This window comes from Lissotriton vulgaris, chromosome 1_1, assembly GCF_964263255.1.
Source record: "Lissotriton vulgaris chromosome 1_1, aLisVul1.2, whole genome shotgun sequence".
Taxonomy (NCBI): Eukaryota; Metazoa; Chordata; class Amphibia; order Caudata; family Salamandridae; genus Lissotriton; species Lissotriton vulgaris.
In genome coordinates, this window is record NC_141685.1 from 603706145 (window position 1) to 603726041 (window position 19897).

The following is a 19897-nucleotide window of genomic DNA, read 5'->3' on the forward strand; positions in this document are numbered from 1 at the left end:
TATTTAGATTTTATTACTTTTCATCGAAACCAAAAAAAGGATCTCCTCTTAGCAGTTCCACACTGGAGAACTCCACTCACAAGCTTAATAACAAAGTGGCATCTATAACCTATACACACTTTTAGGGTTGTTTCACTGGCTCGAAGAGTGTTAAATTGAGTATTAACTTATTCACAAGGAAAGAAATGCTAGAACTATTTGGATGAGGATCTCTTGATATTGGAAGATAATCGTTGAACTATTTAAGAGAATATCTCTTGTGATTGAACGAGAACCAAGGAAAATAGATTGAACACCAGTTCATTCAAGAAGGAGATCCATAGTGCACAATTAGGTAATGCATAACATTCCAAGAGAAGGCTGGAACTGAAAACTGCTGCACTGAACCCAAATTCTGTCAATCCATGAGCACAAATCATCCAAGATATGTGCCTTAATGAGCAGCAAGTGTATACATGGGGTCTTAAATGAGAAGGCCAAGTATCAAAATTTGGACTAATTAATTCAAAGATACTTCAATGCGCCACTTATTACTCAAATTGGCACAATACAAAAGCCAAAGGTAAATTCTTAGACCCAACATCTTTAACCTGGTATGGTCCCAAACACGTTTGCCTTCACCCCTCCGGTTTGCTAAATTCATTTTGGTTGGCTTTAGGATTTTTTGTACTTCACCACTGCTAAAGTGCTTGTGTTCGCGCCTTCACACACGGTAAATTTGGACTACACCCAATTAGCACATTTAATTTACTTACGAGTCCGTAGCAAATAGTACTACATGTACCCAGGGCATGTAAATTAAATGCTACTAGTGGGCACCAACACTCATTCATTGTGCTACCCATTAAAGTAGCCCTGTAAAACATGTCTCAGGACCACTGTTGCAACTTGTAGCACAGTTTTAATCTGTCAGTTTTGTAATACGTGCATGTTTCCCCTAAAGTAGGCCCGAAAAGCTCATAGGGCAGGGTGAACAGTACTTAAGTTATACATGTCCTGTCTGTAAAAACTGCTGAAGTCGTTCTTTCCTGTTGTGATGCCTATCTCTCCCATTGACACACACACTGGGTTATCTTATTACATTTCTTAAGTCCTGACTTCTGATAAGGAGCAGATATAGACATGCTGTTTACACTCAAATGAGTTGTAATTTACAAATCCTCTGTAATTCTAAAGTCAGATTTGAGGTCACCATTCTGAAAAAATGCCACTTTTAGAAAGTTATAAACCATCAAATGGGGTGGCTTAATGAATAACATATTTTTTTTACTAAAGAGCAAGATATTTAATAAACTTGACCACTGTTTACATTACACACTTCTTCAGTGACAATACTTACATTATACTCGGACTAGAACAACGATAACCACTCTTCTTTTACATAAATGAAAATCATTTCCAAAGAAAGACCATATAACAATCATGCAACATTAGAAAAGTTCACAAAAAGAAAACAAAAATGACCAATATGACAATAAATGGTGCATTGATGGACACACGAAAAGAAATATATTGTATTGTAAACCAGTCCAAATAATTTCATTTGAAGGGATTAGTTCACAACAGCTCAAAGGAGGATGACACCCTTTCAGTGTTCAACATCTGGGTTAAAACATCATCTAATATGGAAAGGATTATCGTTCATATAATAATCTCTTCAAACATTCCATATTGGTGAACACTATTAATAAATGCCCAGAAACTTGCGCGTAAGAAAGTTGTCATTGTGTTGTGCCAACAAACTATGCTTTTCTGCCTATATCCTTGGTCACATGACTGTGAACGGCTCTGATGTCGGGGTTTGCCTGCAATTCTTTGGGTGGTTCATAGATGTAGCGGTGCAGTTGTTTGGTAAATACTTTTATTATTGGCATTTTGCAATCTCTTCAGATTGTAAACTGAACTAGTGCACTTTCTGTGTGCTAGGAATGACTCTACGCTAAAATAGCCTTCTGACATCTAAGTAGTGCAGGGCATGTTCAGAGTCGTCCAGGCCTCTGGAGTTAGGTTGGAACCAGCTCGAATACTCTTTGGTGAGATGTGGGGTAAGACTGATATGGGTGACTGTCAGCACCTGAGGTAAGGATTATGCGAGTCTTTCTCCCCTTATATTCATCATCAGTCGTTCCCAAGTATATTCTTTTAATGTGAACAAATTACGTTTACCAGTTAATGAGGAATAAACATGTAAACTTCCATGCCCCCCATTTACCTAGTCCAGTCCAATATATCCATATGTGGCACCCATTACTCGTTCTTCACTGCTCATTTAAATTAACACTTAGGTTTACTTGTTATCAGATTTCTTGACGTGTTGCATAGCTTGGTTAATCTTTCATTCCCATGGCAATTATGTGGAAGGTATAGGTCAACATTCAATGACAGGGTCGACCAATTTGGCAAAACTGTAAAATTGTGCATTACATTATGAGATTACTGGGAAGTTTGCTAATGATGTGAAACTGTCTAGTGATTTTGACGTTTTTACATAGTTGATAAAACCGCTATTTCTGTGCTATAAAAACGAATGTTTTCTAAAATAAATGAAACTATGAAGATTTACCGGTTCCAATTCAAAATGTGGTCCAACAGCAAATATATATTTTGTCTTTCATAGAAGTACAGGAAAGCCAATTTAGTAATTTTGTCCTTTCTGCCTCCACGAGAAAAACACACTTGGTTTGATGCACCTTATAAAACATTGTGCTTAACAGAAAAAAAGTCTAAACGTACACACTTATGTAATGAAAAGTGAAAGCAGCAAAAGTGAAAGCAGCATCAGTAAAGACAGCAGTGAAGTTGTGACGATTTGCTTGTACTAAATTAGCTTTGATTTTGGGAGCGTACACTTTAAACCAAAACACATAGATAAAAGACATTGTTATTTACAACGCCAATAGCTCTAACTCTGACAAATGCAAAACCTATTGAATTCCAAATGATTGGTCTAACTAGGCGTGGATTATATCTGTGTGGTATTTTCACTGTTTTACTGTAACAAGTGTTGCACAAAAACTTTAAGCATTTCCTCTTAAATTAAGATTGCCTGCTCTGTGCCAAGCTATCAGAGGGCGAGTACAAGTTAATTTAGGGAGTGTATCTGATTTACCCTGACTAGAGTGGGGGTCCCTACCTGGACAGGGTACATACTTCTGCCAACTAGAGACCCCATTTCTAACAATGGAATATCTCTGGTTCTACTGGTTAGATTTTTGTTGGTCTAGTTTCATTTTATTATAATTGTATTTGTTATAATGGGTTTAGGACTTCTCGTGTTGTGTCTTCACTTTATTACGGGTTGTGTACTGCATAAATACTTTACACATTGCCTCTAAGTTAGGCCAGACTGCGTTTGTGCTAAGCTAGCGGGAGGTTGAGCACTTTTTCATTTAGTGAGTGTTTGTGGCTCACCCCGACAAGGATTGTGGCTGTTGGGGGCGGGGGTTGAATCCTTCTCAAGCACCAACACAATTTCTCACGCCAGCCGTCTGTCATTGCACAATGGTAATAACTGCCTCAAAGCATGGATCAATCCAGAAGCATGCGTAGATGTTGCTGTGCTCTGTCCCCAGTGTCTGGGTTCACCTCAGCAGGGAACAGAGAGCAGCAAGAACACACAAACATTTGGTTGTGAACACCACAAACCAATCACTTACTGCAGCTGAATCACCTAGGATCTACTCTTCAGAAGCGGAGTCTTGGATGAGCTCTTTCAACAGGGAGCCCATTGCATCCTCCCATTGGACAGTGCTGCTGTGGCAGATGAAACTGCCTGATTATCAGAGTCAAGCACAGCCTGCTGTGAAGATCTAACCCAGGAATAGTGAGGTGGCATTTGGGAGTCAAGCCCTTTATAATCAGCCTCTGGGGGGCTCTGACGCTCTCACAGAACACTGTATCACTGGTGCTGTATCCTAGGAGAGTGATTAAGTCCCACCAAAGCTGTCCTCTTGGGGCAAGTGAGGCTCTTAGACCCTGCTTCTAGTGGTAGAGGCCGAGTTCTCACACTGAAAAGGTGTTGAAGTAAAACCCTTCTCAGTCACTGTCAGCTTGTTTTATATATTTGTCTGGAAAAGGTGCCTACTAAATTGCAGGTAGGTTACCTGCAACCATCGATTGACTAAAACCAGCTGAAATAGACAATTATGGATTTCATTGCATTTCTCTAAACCTAGATAACTTACTGCCAGGGCTTTAGGTGGGCTAGGTCCTGCCGGTCCTCGGCATTGGCAGTTCTTAAAAACAGGTCCTGAGACGGGTACTTGCCGAGCTCTCCATTTTTTACCTTACCCTCAGGGATGGAAAGAAAATCTTTAACTCAGCAGCAGTACCACCCTTCGCTGTCTTTAAAGAGCGTCCTATTAGTGCTTTAACGGTCTTATTTCAGAACTGAAGCATTTTCAATATTTTATACAACAAAGCCATAGGTGTTGTTTCTTTATCTAATGCAATTGGCAAAGCTAATAGCCATGGCTTGTTTGAATGCAATGATAGAAGCAGAAGAATACCAATCAGGGGCACACTATGCTTAGCACTGATTTTTACCCATGTTTTTTGAGCCATTCCCATTGTTACACAGGGCATGCCTCCTTGAGACCCACCCACTAACCCCCCCCCCCCCCCCCCCACCCACACAGTTTATTCATGCCACTTAAAACCCTGCTTACTGTAGCAGTCTAGTTGGCTGGAGAGTGGCACACGAGACCCCTTGCCCGGAAAGGCAATCACTCATTTCATCAACCTCTGGCCAGGCGTGGCCAAAGGGTATAAATAAACGGGCGGAGGGCACTCGTGACTTTAGGCCCACAATGTGCAAGTAGTGTGTGGTGTTCATTTCTGCGCCAAGCCCTTGCTAGGCCCCAACACTCTGGCGCACCAACATTATGCTGGCGACGAGGATGGGCTCTTCATTGTTCGTCAGACGGCAATATCCTGTGCTCCACCAGTCTCCTGGTACCTGCTCCTGGCCCGTTGGCGCATCAAAGTGACCAGTGATGTCATAGCCCGACGAAGAGGACACTGGCCTAGTGCTCCCTTGCCGTGGGGGGAAGTGAAGAAAAAGGGGCCGTGAAGGGCAACACCGCGGCCGTAAAGGGGCACCTTCACCCCGCGACGAGCAAAAGCCTCCACCACCGTTGCAGCTCAGGTACTTGCCTGCCTGTCTGAAGACTGCAAGCCCGCCATGTGCGCTGCCATCGCTGGTGCTCCAGATCTGAGCCCGGTTGAAGCCCACATGGTGGTACAGCAGTGCGCGCATGTGCCTAAATGCCGGCACAGCTCTGGTTGGTGATCTGAGCCACGCTGAGCCCAAACAGCATGCTACCAAGACATTAGCGACATCAGGCCACATGGTACTGGCCCCAAAGACAGTTTCCCTCATTCTGACCACCATCAGAGCCCTGCACTGAGCAGCAGGAGACAGTACCTGTAGAAATATCACAGGGTACATCTGGAAGCAGCAGCACAAAGTCACAGTACCAACACGCACGGGGGACCAGAAAGGCACCAGCCTCCACAAGCATCCTCAGATCATACCTATGCACAGAGAAAAGCACAGCACAAAGTTCACCCAACACAGGCAAGCATGTCAAACCCAGCGGCTCAAGCAGCACCCCAACCTCAGCCGCCCGCCCAACAAGCAGGATTCCCAGCCCAACAGCCGATGTCACAACACTCGCAGATCAATGCGCTACTTTCGTTCAGTGAACTCATTGACCCAGCCAACGCGTCTGCTAGATGGACACTCTGGATCAGCAGGCTAGACAACTATTTTACTTAGACAAGGGAGACGGACGGTGCGGTAAAAAGATCCCTACTACTACACTTTATGGGCAATGAAATCTACAAACTATTCGCCCATCTTCCCAACACCGGAGCACGAAACAACCACTATGCAGCAGGCAGGGCCCTAAACACACATTTTAACCCTAAAATAAACCCAGATTACGAGAGGTTTAAGCGGCGCCAGGCACGGCAGGGGAGAGGAGAATCAATGGATGCGTTCCACGCACGTTTGCGTGAGCTGGAAAGCACCGGCACGGATGATGACCAGAACAAAGAGGTGAGGGCTCAAGTGTTCCAAGGGTGCCGAAACAAAAACCTCAGGACCCTTATCCTACGCCAGCCAGGTATTACCTGGAAGACATCCTCATTATAGCCAGGTCACACGATCTATCCGATGCCAGGGCGACAGCAATGGACATTGCGATTACTCACTAGGTGGACATGCCGGCTACGATCAAGACAGAGTGTAGAGGCAGCCAAGCCCTAGGTCAGAGGCGCCCGAGAACGGTGGCCTGGAAGAAGTGTACAAAGCTCTCGCTGTGGATTTTGCGGCAGGGAAGAACATCTGCAGAAAGAATGCCCAGCGCAAGGGTGAACATGTTCCAAGTGTTGCACACCCAACCACTTCGCAATAGCGTTTAGAGGAGGCCCGTGAAGTCGAGGAGCCAGAGGACGACGGCCGCTGTCAAGGGCAGTCAAACATTTATCACTGGAAGAGCCCGAAAACCCAAGAGTGACCAGGACGCCCACGAGACAAAAGCACTACCTCAAAGACTCATTGACTAACAAAGAGGGCGAGTGTTATCTGATCTCATTCACGAGCAACCTCAAACGGAAGAGGCGGCCACAACCCACGTGTGCCATAGACATTGCAGGATCCCAGATCACCATGCTAATAGACACTGGAGCCTCGTGAATGTGATGGGGTGTCAACACTATAAACTACTCAACCCACGGTCCACACTATCTCCATCGCATGTCAGGCTCCTCACGTATAGCTGCCGGACCCCTCTGCCGCTAAAAGGAAAAATGACAGTTCAAGTCAATGCCAAAGGGCGAGAAGTTACCACCACCTTCCATGTGGTCGAAAGAGAAGCGGACATTCTGGTGGGCAGCCACAAAGCCAAAGACCTTGGCTTATTCACATTTTCCCACTCGATCAAGAAACTACAAACTGAAGGCGTCCTGAACCTCTTCCAACAACTGTTCAAAGGACTATGGTGCATAAAGACAGCCCCAATCAAACTGCAGATCGACAAAGCCGTAAAGCGAATAGCCCTGAGGCACAGACGAATACCATTCCACCTGAGAACCTCAGTGGAAAAGGAGCTACAAGAAATTGGAACAAGAAGGCGTCATCGAGAAAGGTACAGGACCAAGGCCTTTGGTATCCTCAATGGTGATCGCCGAGAAGAGAAACAAGCCTGGAAAAATCCGGCTATGTATCGACTTGCGCTTACCCAATCAACCTTGAAAGACACCGGAAGCCCACCGTAGATATCTTAGCTGACCTCAATGGGTCGAGCTGGTTCTCCAAGCCAGACCTCAATGCAGAATACCACCAACTGAGGCCAGCCGAAGAGAGCCAGTACATTACAACATTTTCTACCCACATGGGTCTACGACCTTACAAAAAACTCAACTTCGGAATATCCTCAGCCGCAGAGATCTTCCAGAACACTATCCAAGAGGTACTGTCAGGACTCCACGGAGTACTCAATGTCAGCGATGACATCTTGATACACTACGCGACCATGGAAGAACACCATTGCCACCTCAGAGCCACGCTTCAATGTCTTGCGGAGCACGGAGCCACCCTCCCCGGAAACAAGTGTTCGTTCTTTCAGGAGTCTATTTAATTCTTTGGGTATGTGTTCAGCCAAGACGGAGTAAGAGTAGACCCGAGAAAATCGCAGGCGACACAACAAGCCCCAGCACCAATGTCAGCGTTTGAAGTGAGAAGCTTCCTTGGAATGGCCACCTATTGTGGGAGGTTCATACCAAACCTGGCAACACTTGTGGAACCTCTACGAGCCCTGACCAAGAAAGTTGTGACCTGGAAGTGGAGTCAAGAAGAGGAGAGTGCCTTCCAAAGGATCAAAGAAGCGCTGCTGAGAGGAACTACCATGGCATATTTTGACACCACGCGAGCGACAGAACTCCTCGTGAACGCCAGTCCTGTTGGACTAGGGGCTCTCCGGACCCAGGAGACGGAACCTGGAAAGTGGACTCCACTTACCTTTTCAAGCAAGGCACTCCCACTGATGGAGTCCAGATACTCTCAGATCGAGAGAGAGGCGCTGGCCATCAAGTGGGCCTGCAACCACTTCCACCAATATGTCAGCGGCCATCCGTTCCGGGTAGTGACCGACCACCAGCCCCTGATCCCACCACACTCTCCGCCAAGAATCGAACGTTGGGCCATACAGCTGCAGCACTACCAAATGGAGGTGGTATACCGACCCGGAGCAAAGAATCTGGCAGATTTCCTGTCGAGGCACCCACCAGAGACAGACGGAGATGGTGGCAAACAAGAAACAAAGACAGAAGAATACATAGACATGGTGTCTCAATGGGCCTGTCCGCGAGCCATCACCCTGGATGAGATCAAAGCTGAAACCGGCATAAACACGGTACTACGAAAGTGTTGCATTCACTCCAGAGTAGGTCCAGGGGAAAATTCCTACACGGGATGAATGGATGGAATCAGTCCAACAGAGACAGGATGAACGAACTCTGGAGAGGGCGCAATGAACTGAGTGCCACTGCAGATAGAATAGTACTACAAGGATCTCGAATAGTCATCCCCGCCAGCCTACAGGAATGAGCCACAGCCCTAGCTCACGAAGGACACCAAGGAACGATGCAAATGAAGTCTCGCATGAGGGAGAAAGTGTATTTCCCTGGGCTAGGCAGCGGTGGACACGCTCTTAAACACTTGTCGACCGTGTCAGCCTACGAGCAGCCAAGAACATCCTGCCCCTGTGATAACAGAAGAACCAGTCACTGCTCCGTGGGCAAGACTAAGTTTAGATTGCAGGAGTTTCCCAGATGGACGAACAATCACAGTAATAATTGATAGCAGCTATACAAAGTATATCATAGTTGAGGTTTTTGCGCCCACCTCATTTGTACACCTACAGCCCGTACTCAAGAGAGCGTTCTCGCTATTTGGGCTTCCGCAACAGATCAAGTCCGACAATGGACCCCCATTTCAAGGGACAGAATTCATAGACATGCTGACCTCACTAGGAATCCACCATCACTGAATCACCCAGCAATGGCCCCAAGCCAACGGAGAAGCAGAATGCTTCATGAGGACTCTCAATAAAGTTCTGCGGATCGCGTTTCTGAACAGGCCGACCAAGAAGTAGCCATGCACAGGTTCCCATGAGAATACCGGAGCACCCCACACTGTACCATCCAGCAGTCACCTTGGTCGCTGATGCTAGCAGGACCACGGCGAGACACGCTCCCCGCTGCTGCTGGATGGACACCAGAACCTTATGACCCCGCAAAAGCCCAGGCACGAAGAACAGCAACCAATGTGCAAGCTAGCTAGAAAAGGTAGGCTAAGCCGAGAAACATCCTGCCAGGCTGTACTGTCCTGATTAGCAATCGCTTCAGCGGAGGAAAGTTAGATACCACGTACAAGCCCGAAGCGTGGACCCTGCTGAAAACCAACAGGACCGCCATTACGGTCCAGAAAGGGACTGAAGTCATCACCAAGAACATATCCTGGTTCAAACGGGTCCATGACACCAGCGTCGACTGGAGGTCGCCTAGACAGGCAGAACATGGAAGAGACACCGTCGATAGCAATCACTGGGTCTCAAGGATGGTCTGACTGCGGTAGGCCTACCCACCCAGACACCTGCAGAGGTTGGAACTACCGCAACCGATTTCGCCACCGGACGGCCAAGCAGCCCTCAGGCGAGTTGTGGATTCCGGTCCCAACAGTACGAACTGAGACCAAACCCAAGAGCGTGCCATAGATGCACAGACTTCATGTGTTAACTTTGATGTGTTCATTTTGAATACTGATTTGGGATGGGATGTAGCGGTCTAGTTGACTGTGGAGTGGCACCCCGAGACCCCTGGCCCGGAAGGGCATTCACACATTGTAGCAACCTCTGGCCAGGCGTGGCAAGAGGGTATAAATAAATGGGCAGAGGTCGCTTGTGACTTTCGCCCCACAGTGTGCAAGTAGTGTGTGGTGTCCTTTCTGCGCCGTGCCCTTGCTAAGGCCCCAACGCTCTGGCGCACCAACATTACACTTACTGCCATGAGTACTTCAATTTGCATAAATTGATCTGTGATCATAAAACATAGCATGGTCACAAATCTCAGCGAAAAAACTACTCATGTCCTCTATCATGCTTTGTATCACAAATAATGGCATTTGTTTTTTTCAGCTACATAATCAGCAGAGCAAGATACACACATTTCTAGAGCTTCATGAGCTACCTAAAAAGTCAACCTCCACGCATCCCAAGCTCACGAACAAATGCATTAGCTATCACACCTCATGTCCTATGGAAAACAACAAACAATGGATTAGTACACTGAAAAGCTTCCACACACGAAATAAAAACCTGCTATGTGCAAGGGTTTCCAACTCACCTCAGTATTCACATAACTCTTCACCAGATGTTCGTTCAAGGCATGTCTAAGTTTTTTGACACAAAGAAGGCTGCTCTGAGGTGACAGCTTCCGGATTCAAAAGGTAAACCCCATAACCATGGCAAGCGCATCTCCCCACTCAATGATCAAAATGGGCTGTTTTTGCATATCCCTATGACATTGGCTTGAATATATTTTGTTTCTTGATATCGTGTCACTCCTATTGCCACACGCAGAGCACTGAAATGTCACACCTAATCACGTTGAAATACACAATATATAAGCGCACTATAAATAAAGAAATGTAAAGGATAATCAAAATGCAAAATTGGCAGCTAATCTAGAAGCGGATTGTGTCTACAGTGCAAATTTCGTATATTCGAAACGGCCCAATGAACTCATATTTGGGCAGGTTAAAGCAGTAGACATCCTTTTCACTAACGAATGTGTGTAGTTTGCCCGAAGCAGCGCCAGTGCGTTAACACCTAGTATCCCAACCAGCCATGAAATATGAAAAGACTTTAATCACAAACCCCCATGCCTATCCCGCACGGGACTAGTACAGTACCGCCAGGGGCATTTCGTGAACTGTAGACACCCGGACTGTCGCCGGCGATTTCAACAGGTGGCAGTAGCAGCAGGGAGGAGCAAGATACACACAGGGGAATACAGTGACCAGAGCATAAACCTGATACCTTTTGGCGACGGATGGCTACAGCGGAGCAGAGGAAGGTCAGAGGAATACTCACCTGGCACTACCGACCTGATTTTATGTATAGCCCAGGTTTTCCGGGGTCATGTTGCGGAAGCTCGCAGAGGCAGTCAGCATCGTTAGTGCTGTGCAGCGTTGCTAGGAGCAAAATCCGAAACAACCACTATAGCGCTGCCTCTTATGAAATTCAAAACATGCACAACTTCCCTTGGAAAGTAGCCCAATACGAGAGCAACTCGCAACAAAAAAAACACTTAAACAAGCCTTGCCTCCCAGGATTACGCATAAGGAAGGAAAAAGAATATTACATCTATACCTTTGCCTAACGATTTTGACGCGAAGACACGCTCATATGCAGCGGTCGAAGTATAGTAACAAGCATTGGTAAATGCATTAGGTTTTGTCTACCTGTTTAATAATAAGTTGTTTTTTGTTGTGAGTTGTAGTTTGCTGAGTTGTACAATATAAGGTATAGAAAGTCTATTAACGAGTTTAACTTATGACTTGTTTATGTGCAAAAAGGCAATGTATTACCATAGTTGCCAACATTTGAAAAAAAAGGCCTGGGACACTTTGCATCACAGGGCTGCTGCAGTTAGAAAAGTTCTTGTTTGCATACCTGTGTGTAATAAAGAGGAACAGTTTCTGCAAAAATATTACCCTGGACAGTCTCCAACTTGCCTAGACTGTCCCTGCTACAACGGGACCGTTGGCAACTATGTGTTACTTGTGGTATAGTGCGGGTAAGTAATAGCAACATTTAAAAAAATGAAATGAGAGGGAAATTGTAGAATTCATTGATGTAATAGCAATATTATGCGTTAGAAGAGTTCAGACAAATTTGGGCCTGGTGCCACTGCACCTGCTGCAGCATTCCAATTATGCCCCTAGTGCCCGCGAGATAACTGCATTTGTGTCTGCCTGTTTAGTAGAAAAATTTAGAAATAAGTGGGAAAGGATGCAACGGCAACTGAAGGTAGAAAAATATGAGAAATTATTGAAAATGAAGCGAAAGAAGGGAAGAAATGGGAGATATGACTGAAGGAGTAATTAAGGAAAGATAAAGAAAGAGGGAGAAAGGATACAATGAGAAAGAAATGAAGAAAGATGAAGGAAGGAGAAATTAACGAGAAAAGATTGTGCTTGAAGCGTGAGAAGGAGGAGGGAGAAAAGAAAGTAGTGGAAAGGAAGAAAGGCTTGAAAATGGAGCAGCAATGAGGAAATTCTGTCAGGACAGGAGGCTCCGATTATGCTTTCTCATTTCTTTATTAGAAATGCTCAGGAGCCAATTAAAAAGCAATATGTAAAAGAAAAAACTACAGTACCCATGAACACTTAGGTGTCACATGACAGATCATAGAGTCACCAGTATAAAAGAACACATAGAGACAGTCGCGGTCGGCAGTAGGAGTTCCTGGAGGGCGGTGACGTGGCAAGGGGGAGGGGCAGGGTGGGGGGTAGTAATGTATGGATTACGGAGTTTAGCAGGTAAGTAAACATGTAAATAAATAAAACGAATTTCGTTGCGCGCACTGCATCGCATTTGGGGATGCTGTGCACGCAACGAAATTTGTTTTATTTATTTATATGTTTACTTACCTGTTAAACTCCGTAATCCATACAGTACTACCCCCACCCTGCCCCCCCCCCCTCCCCACGTCACCGCCCTGCAGGCTGCATAGAGAATACCAAATCCTTTTTCTTTGCTGCTCCGCAGCCAGTTAAGTACATTTATATCATTGTTACTGCATTAACTGCTTTATTGGCTTGTTTAATACGTTTATGAATTTGCTGTTCTCAGCTTCTGAGAGTGCTTTGCCTGCGCTTTATCTACGCCTTTGTTTGCTGCCCCGTTGCTTCCCCTGTGTTGCCGGTTTCGGCATTTTCAGCATTTTCGGCATTTATTCGGGATTCTGTTCCGACGCTGCAGAGAGTGCGCGGTCGCCTCCCCGGGTCGGGCGCGAGGCGCCCGCACCTTTTACTTGTGGAGAGGGAGATTGGGGGCTGGAGCGCTCGCGTGAGGTACGCGAGTGCTTCCCGATACTTTGACTACAGGCGGCCGCTACCGCGCATGCGCGGCAGCCATTTTTGATGTTTATTTTCGTTTCTTCACGGGAACGATAGCTGAATCTCGGCATTTTCCTTGCCTACATTGCCCACAGCCTGCATTTTGCCCCTGCTTACGCCCAAATTTCAACAAATAATATTTTGGGCTGTATAATTTACATAGGCATTGCCTAGAGTGGCGCATTTTGAGCAAGCCCTCCCTCCACATTTGAACTTTGATGCTTGACAGGTTGCTGCCTGTATATTGTTGGCCTGCTTCTGGGGTTGGTGACTCCCCCTGCATTGTGCCTCTGGCCGCTTTGATTTAAGTCTCCTCTGTGGGCATATCAATATTACACTTTGTTTGTACCATGGATGATTATTATGATGAGGATGACTCTTACTATGGTGATGATGCCTCTGGCTCTATGGAGCAGGACCTGGTTGAGGTTTGGATCAGGGAGTGCAACATTCAGTAAATAAGGCACTGATTCGCGCAATAACTCCCTTCAAGCTTCATCTGTCACAATATGCCCAACAACAGGGCTGGTTGCCGTCCTCTTCCTCTTCTGCAAGTAACTGGATGCAAATTATTATTTGTACCTGTTTTGATGACGGCTGCTGCCCAGACCCTGGTCATCGTGCGAGCGGAGATCGGCTGCTGCTGCTGGGCGGACGACTGCTGTGCTGGCGCTGGACTTCACAGGCGCTGGAGGCCGTGATCGCCATGAGGCTGAAGTGTCTGCACCGGATCGGTGCTGTTTCCACTGGAGAGCCGCGCACCGCTGGTCAGCTTAGGAGCTACAGGTGATCGGCTGGTTGGACGGAAGGCTGCTGCTCAGGAGCTACACTCTGGATGTGGACATCTTTGCAGCCGGAGCCCGGGATCGCCTGGAGGTTGGAGAGCACCCGTGGCCACACTGGTCCTGGGGGGGCTCTGCCGGGGAGTCCTGCACCGCCACAGCCAAACAATGAGTGTCCCAATGCCCACGGGTGGGCGCCTGTCGGTCTGAGGGTCCTTCCGGCATCACCGGAGCGATCCTGAGGGGCGCGAGCTTCAGGAGGGTTCTGGGACTGCACCGGACTGGGGAGTTTTGTGCTGCTGGTCGCGCCTGGTACCGCGGGCATTGTACAGCCCACGGGAGGGCTCCTGGCTGTTTTGAAGTCTCTCTCGTCGACATCGGAGCGCTCCTGCAGTGGCGGATTTGACCGGGAGCAACACGCATGTGAGCAAATGCACATCGGCTGCGGCAGAGAGGTCGGCGCCGTCGGGCGCGGTTGGAGGGTGCCGGGAGAGCAGTCGATTGGATCCACCGGAGCCGGCTCCTTCGCACCACAGCGTCCCCTCCCCCCCTCGCAGGCAACGAGGTAGCTAGCGCTGCGGGGCTTGACTGGAGCTCACCACCGGGGAACTCCCTTCCCATCTACATCGGCGACTGCAGGCGCGAGTCTGTTGAAGGGACGTCCTCAGACCCCTCTTCTTCGACAGCCGCCCTCACTGAGACATCTACCATTCCCTGCGCCCCCCCCTCTGCCGCCGCCGGGAGGTGGTGAAAACTGAGCCGCAGTGGATGCAAGGGTGCCTCGAGGGGCCGCCTACAGCCCTAAAGGTGTGTGCTCATAACTTTTATTAACTTTTATTAACACTGTCACCATAAGTCTGTATGCCGGTTTTCCCTGCCGGTTTCCCCCTTCGCTACCGTGATGGACCAAATCAAAACTTCCCCCTAACAAAGGGTTCTGTGCCAACGTGGCAGAGTCGCACTGTTGGCTAAAATGGCGGGGGCTATAAACTAGAGTAATAAATCGCCCCACTGCCCACAGTTGACCATGAGGCTGCATTCCAACTCGGTCAGGGGTCACCTGTACTGAGATAAGGCTCCTTCCTCCTCTCTCATCTTCACCAAGCAGCAACATAGAAGTTGGACCAACTGGACCTGCCCACTAATAGAAAGGGAAACTGGGCTTGCTAACCCAACAACAACAGACAAAGGACTTGTACTCCTGCCTCTCTATTCTCTCTCTGGCGGCCATCTTAGACTAGTACACCACTGTGGTTGCCATCTTAGACTAGTCAGTCTCCTTCATTATCTCACACCTATAACTATACTTTATTTCTCTCCGCTAATCTCTCCACGCTTCCCGCCCTATAACAGCGTTCACACCTTTAGCTATCTTCTATTTCTCTCCTTTATTCTCTCCATGCCTCCCGCCCTATAACCGTGTCCACCCACCTACACACTGCACCCCCCCTCCTCTACCTCTTCTACCTACACCTCTTCCATTATGGAACGCATGGGCAAGCACACATACAAGATTAACTATCCATCCGAGCTCACCAAAAAAAACGCCAAACGCTTCAAACACAACTTCCTGAAGACCCACCCCGAAACCCCGTTTGTGGACACCTACTTCTCGCTAACTAATGGGGCCACGAGCACTGATATCATCTTCTACACCCTACGCAGAGCACAGTGGAGGAAAGTGCTCCTCGCCTCCCTCACCATCTCCACCTCTAGAAAAACCGCGCATGGCCTAACACTCTCTATTACACCATCCCAACTTTTCCCGGGCAGAGCGACCATCTCCATCTATAACAATGGGATTATCCTATTCCAATCCACTGATAGGAACCTTGATCTACTCGACAATCTGTTCCCCACCTTCCTAAATCATATCTCCAACAGGCGGCCCGCCACGCCTAACACCACGGGTTACTCTACACCCCCCAACTCCAAGCGTCAATACTCACAGCAGAGGAACATCTCACACCTCTCCCCTCTGTCCAGCGCGGTACTCAGTTACACACCCGATCATACTTCCCAAAATCCCCCAAGCACTGGCGAAGATCACCCCACCTCGCACATTCCCCATACCCCCACCCTCCTCACCCCCCACCTTACGACTCCTGCGAACGTCTCAGATCCCACTGTAATCGATCACCCATCCGATCTCACTTCCCCACACCCCTCATGCATGGCCGAATATCACCCCCCATCACACATCCCCTATACCCCCACCCTCCTTACCCCCCATCCCCCACCTCACACGAGTCTCACAGAACCCACCCACACCACACTGAGCATATCTCTCACGCCCCCTTACACGACCAACTCTCTCCCTCTCTCCCCCCCACTCTCACTCCCCACTACACCACCCCACCGGCCAGACTCACAGAACACTCCACCTCCCTCAACCCAACACCCTACCCTCTAGCCCCCCCCACTCTTAGCCCCCACCATCCTACTGTCACCCCTTCCTTCTCCAGCCTACACTCATCCCTCAACTCACCTGCGCCCCCTTCCTCCAGCGCCATCACCTATGCTACTAACCTCCCCCTGTCCTCATCCACGCCATCCCCGCCCCTTGCTCACAAACTCTCTCATCCATCTACTATGGCCGCAGAGCCCTGTACCCCACCATCTACGGCAGCAGAGCCATGTACCATCGCGTGCACATCCCGCCCCACGCGTCCCACTGCCCACCCTTTTGCCCCACTCAATGACGCACCCACTGCTCTCACTCCCAATACCATCCCCAATCCAACTCTGGACATGATCATATCCACCCTCCTACAAGTCAAAGAAGATCTTCACTCCATCAAAGAACTTCTTTTCACATACCCCAGACACCCCCTACCCTTCACTTCTGCGCCCAACAAGTACACCACTCGCCCCTCAAACCTCTTCACTCATCACTCCCCGCGCTGGCCCTCGATCCCCGACCGCAAGGCCACCGGCCGCCCCCGCCGCACCCTACACCCCCTCTCTGACCGAGACCTGCATACTCTACTCCGCTCATATGGCCCAGGTCCCACAAAACTCCCACCCACTACACACCTTCCCATACCCACGATTATCACAAATCCCCTCAGGCCCCCCACACGGAGCAATAGAAGTTCCGTCACCTGTAATCTCAGAAAAGTACCCCTCGCCCTAGAACACTCACCCACTCTCTTCACCCCCAAACTAAAGTGTATCCTGCTCAATTGCAGATCGGCCCGAGACACTCCGCCAGCATCGCGGATCTCATCTCATCAATGGACCTCGATCTAGCCATTCTGACTGAAACGTGGCTAACTGAAGCCTCCACACCTATAATGGACATACTAGTCCCCCCCAACTATCACATTATTAGACTCGACAGAGATGGCAAGACGGGCGGGGGAATCGCATGCATCTACAGGAGCAACCTCGTCATCACTGAAGGTCCCTCCCCCTCCCTCACCTCCTGCGAACTCATCTGCCTCGATATTACTAGCGAGGGCAAACCTGTGTGTTCCCTTCATGTTATCTACCACCCACCCAGGGATAACCTCACCTTCTCCCAACAAATCATGGACACGATATCCACCAACGCCGGTCGACAGATCAATCAAATATACTTGGGAGACTTCAACCTCCACTGGAACGACCAGAAAGACGCTGTGGTGAATAGTCTTAAGACTTTCCTCAACGCGCTTGACCTCACCCAAATCTGCAACCGTCCAACACATGAAAAAGGCTCTATCCTTGACCTTATCATCGCCAAAGAAGACTCTACCCAGCTGGAGGAAATCGAACCCTGTGATTGGTCAGACCACCACATCATCACCTTCTTCATCAACGAAAAGGTCAAACTTAACCCGGCTCAACCTGCCAAAACCAAGATCTGGAAGAGGGACATGAAGAATCTTAACCCAAACTCCTTGCCTGCCCACACAGGCAATCTCCTTCTTCCCCCGACGGGCGTCTCTGATGTTCATTCACTGACCGACCACTATCTAGACACTATGTCTACAATAATCAATGAAGCCGCACCCCTGCAAATGAAGAGAGTCGCCACCAAGAACTCGAACCCATGGTATGATGGTATACTCAATGAGGACAGACGTGCTATGCGCATGGCAGAGCGCACGTGGAGATCTGACCCCTCAGCACTGCACCTTAGAGCGCTTAAGAGTAAGAGAAACGCTTACTTCAGAAAAATCAAACGATCGAAATCAGGCTTCTTTAGCCAACAGCTGGACCAAGCAAAAAAACGACCAAGAAAACTGTTCGAGCTAGTCAAAACCCAAACCAAGACGCAGCCTCCACAACCTAACAGCTCAGCAAAGGATATTCCAAGTTGCGAAGACTTCTCTGCTTTCTTCAAGCAAAAGACCGACAACATAAGAAGTGATCTCCTCAACGACGTAAGTCGATACTCCTGCTCCATAGGCATAACTAACACTCAACCTAAAAACAACGCTTCATGGACGTCCTTCGACACCTACACTGAAGAATCAATTCACAAGCTGCTCGGCAACTTGAAACCCGCCAATCACCTCACAGACCCCCTACCTGCCAACGCTGTTAAAGCCTTCACCCCCATGCTCCTCCCACTCTGGACTAAAATCATCAACTGTTCTTTGCAACAAGGACTCATCCCAGACTCCCTCAAAATAGGGCAGGTCACGCCTATACTCAAGAAACCCACAGCTGACCCGGCCGACCTAAACAATCACTGACCTATCACCAATATCCCCACTCTGGCCAAACTGCTAGAAAAATGCGTACAACTCCAACTGACAAAACACATTGAGCAGTTTGACCTCCTCAACCCTCACCAATCAGGATTCAGAGCAAAACATAGCACGGAAACGGCTATGACACACATAATTGATGACGCCCTCCAAATCCTTGATCACAACGAGTCCTGCCTCCTCATCCTCCTTGACCTCTCCTCCGCATTTGATACGGTCAAACACGAGAATCTACTGGAGCTGTTAAACAACAGAATGGGCATATCTGGGACAGTTCTCAAATGGTTCACTTCCTTTCTGCACAACCGGTCTCAGAAGTTTAAGATCAACAACGCATTGTCCTCGCCTGTGCCCGTAACACTAGGCGTCCCACAAGGCTCCTCCCTATCCCCCACACTGTTCAACCTCGTCATGGAACCACTCACTACCTTGCTTCAAGCATCAAATGTACACTTCCCTTATGTACGCAGATGACACTCAGCTCTACCTCAAACTTCAATCCCCTGAAGACATCAAACTTTTGAATGCCACACTAAGAAACACTCAAGCATGGCTGGCCGACAATCACCTTAAACTAAATGCTCTGAAAACTGAGTTCCTTCTGATCTCACCTCCTGCGAAAAAGGCCATCACCCAAACCTGGCTCAATCATCTAACCGCACTAAATGTCCAGCCCACCATTGTGGACTCGGCGAAATCCCTTGGCATCACACTTGACTCCAATCTCGACATGCAGCAGCATATTAGCAAAGCAACCAAGGGTGCCAACTTCCAAATCAACACGCTGAGAAAACTCAAACCCTTCCTACCACCCAAGGACTTCCGAACTGTTGTACAAGCCCTAGTCATTTCTCTCATAGACTACGGAATTGTGGCTCTCAGCGGGCTCCCCATAACAACAACGGCGCCCCTACGAGCCTCCTTGAACGCGGCCGCAAGGCTCATCACTGGTTCAAGAAAACACTCGCACATATCCCCTGACCTAAAAGCCCTGAACCGGCTGCCGTTTGAAGCCAGAGTTCAGCTGAAAATTGCCTGTATGACACATTCGGCCGTACACCACAAGTCACCCAACTACCTCACTCACAAACTGACTATATCACGAGGCTCGAGATCCAACAGAAGCACAAAGAATCTCCTCCTGAAACCTCGCAGATTCCGGAAGGAAAAAACATACAAACGCTCCTTCTCAGGAATGGCACCCAGGATCTGGAATGCACTCCCGCCAG

At 48.3% G+C, this 19897-nt stretch overlaps 1 protein-coding gene across 7 annotated transcripts in view; it reads right to left on the reverse strand.

Annotated features, from left to right (window-relative positions):
- ODF2L (outer dense fiber of sperm tails 2 like) overlaps positions 1-11343 on the reverse strand; it is a 319588-nt gene extending 308245 nt beyond the window's left edge. For 2 of the 7 annotated variants that reach the window (XM_086954098.1, XM_086954101.1), the window contains exon 1: positions 11157-11291. The gene's annotated coding sequence lies outside the window, so the exon portion shown is untranslated. Of the gene's footprint in view, positions 1-11156 lie in introns of all 7 variants that reach the window. The other 5 variants (XM_086954112.1, XM_086954108.1, XM_086954099.1 and 2 more) reach the window with 5 other exon arrangements.
- Between the last annotated feature and the right edge of the window lie 8554 nt (positions 11344-19897).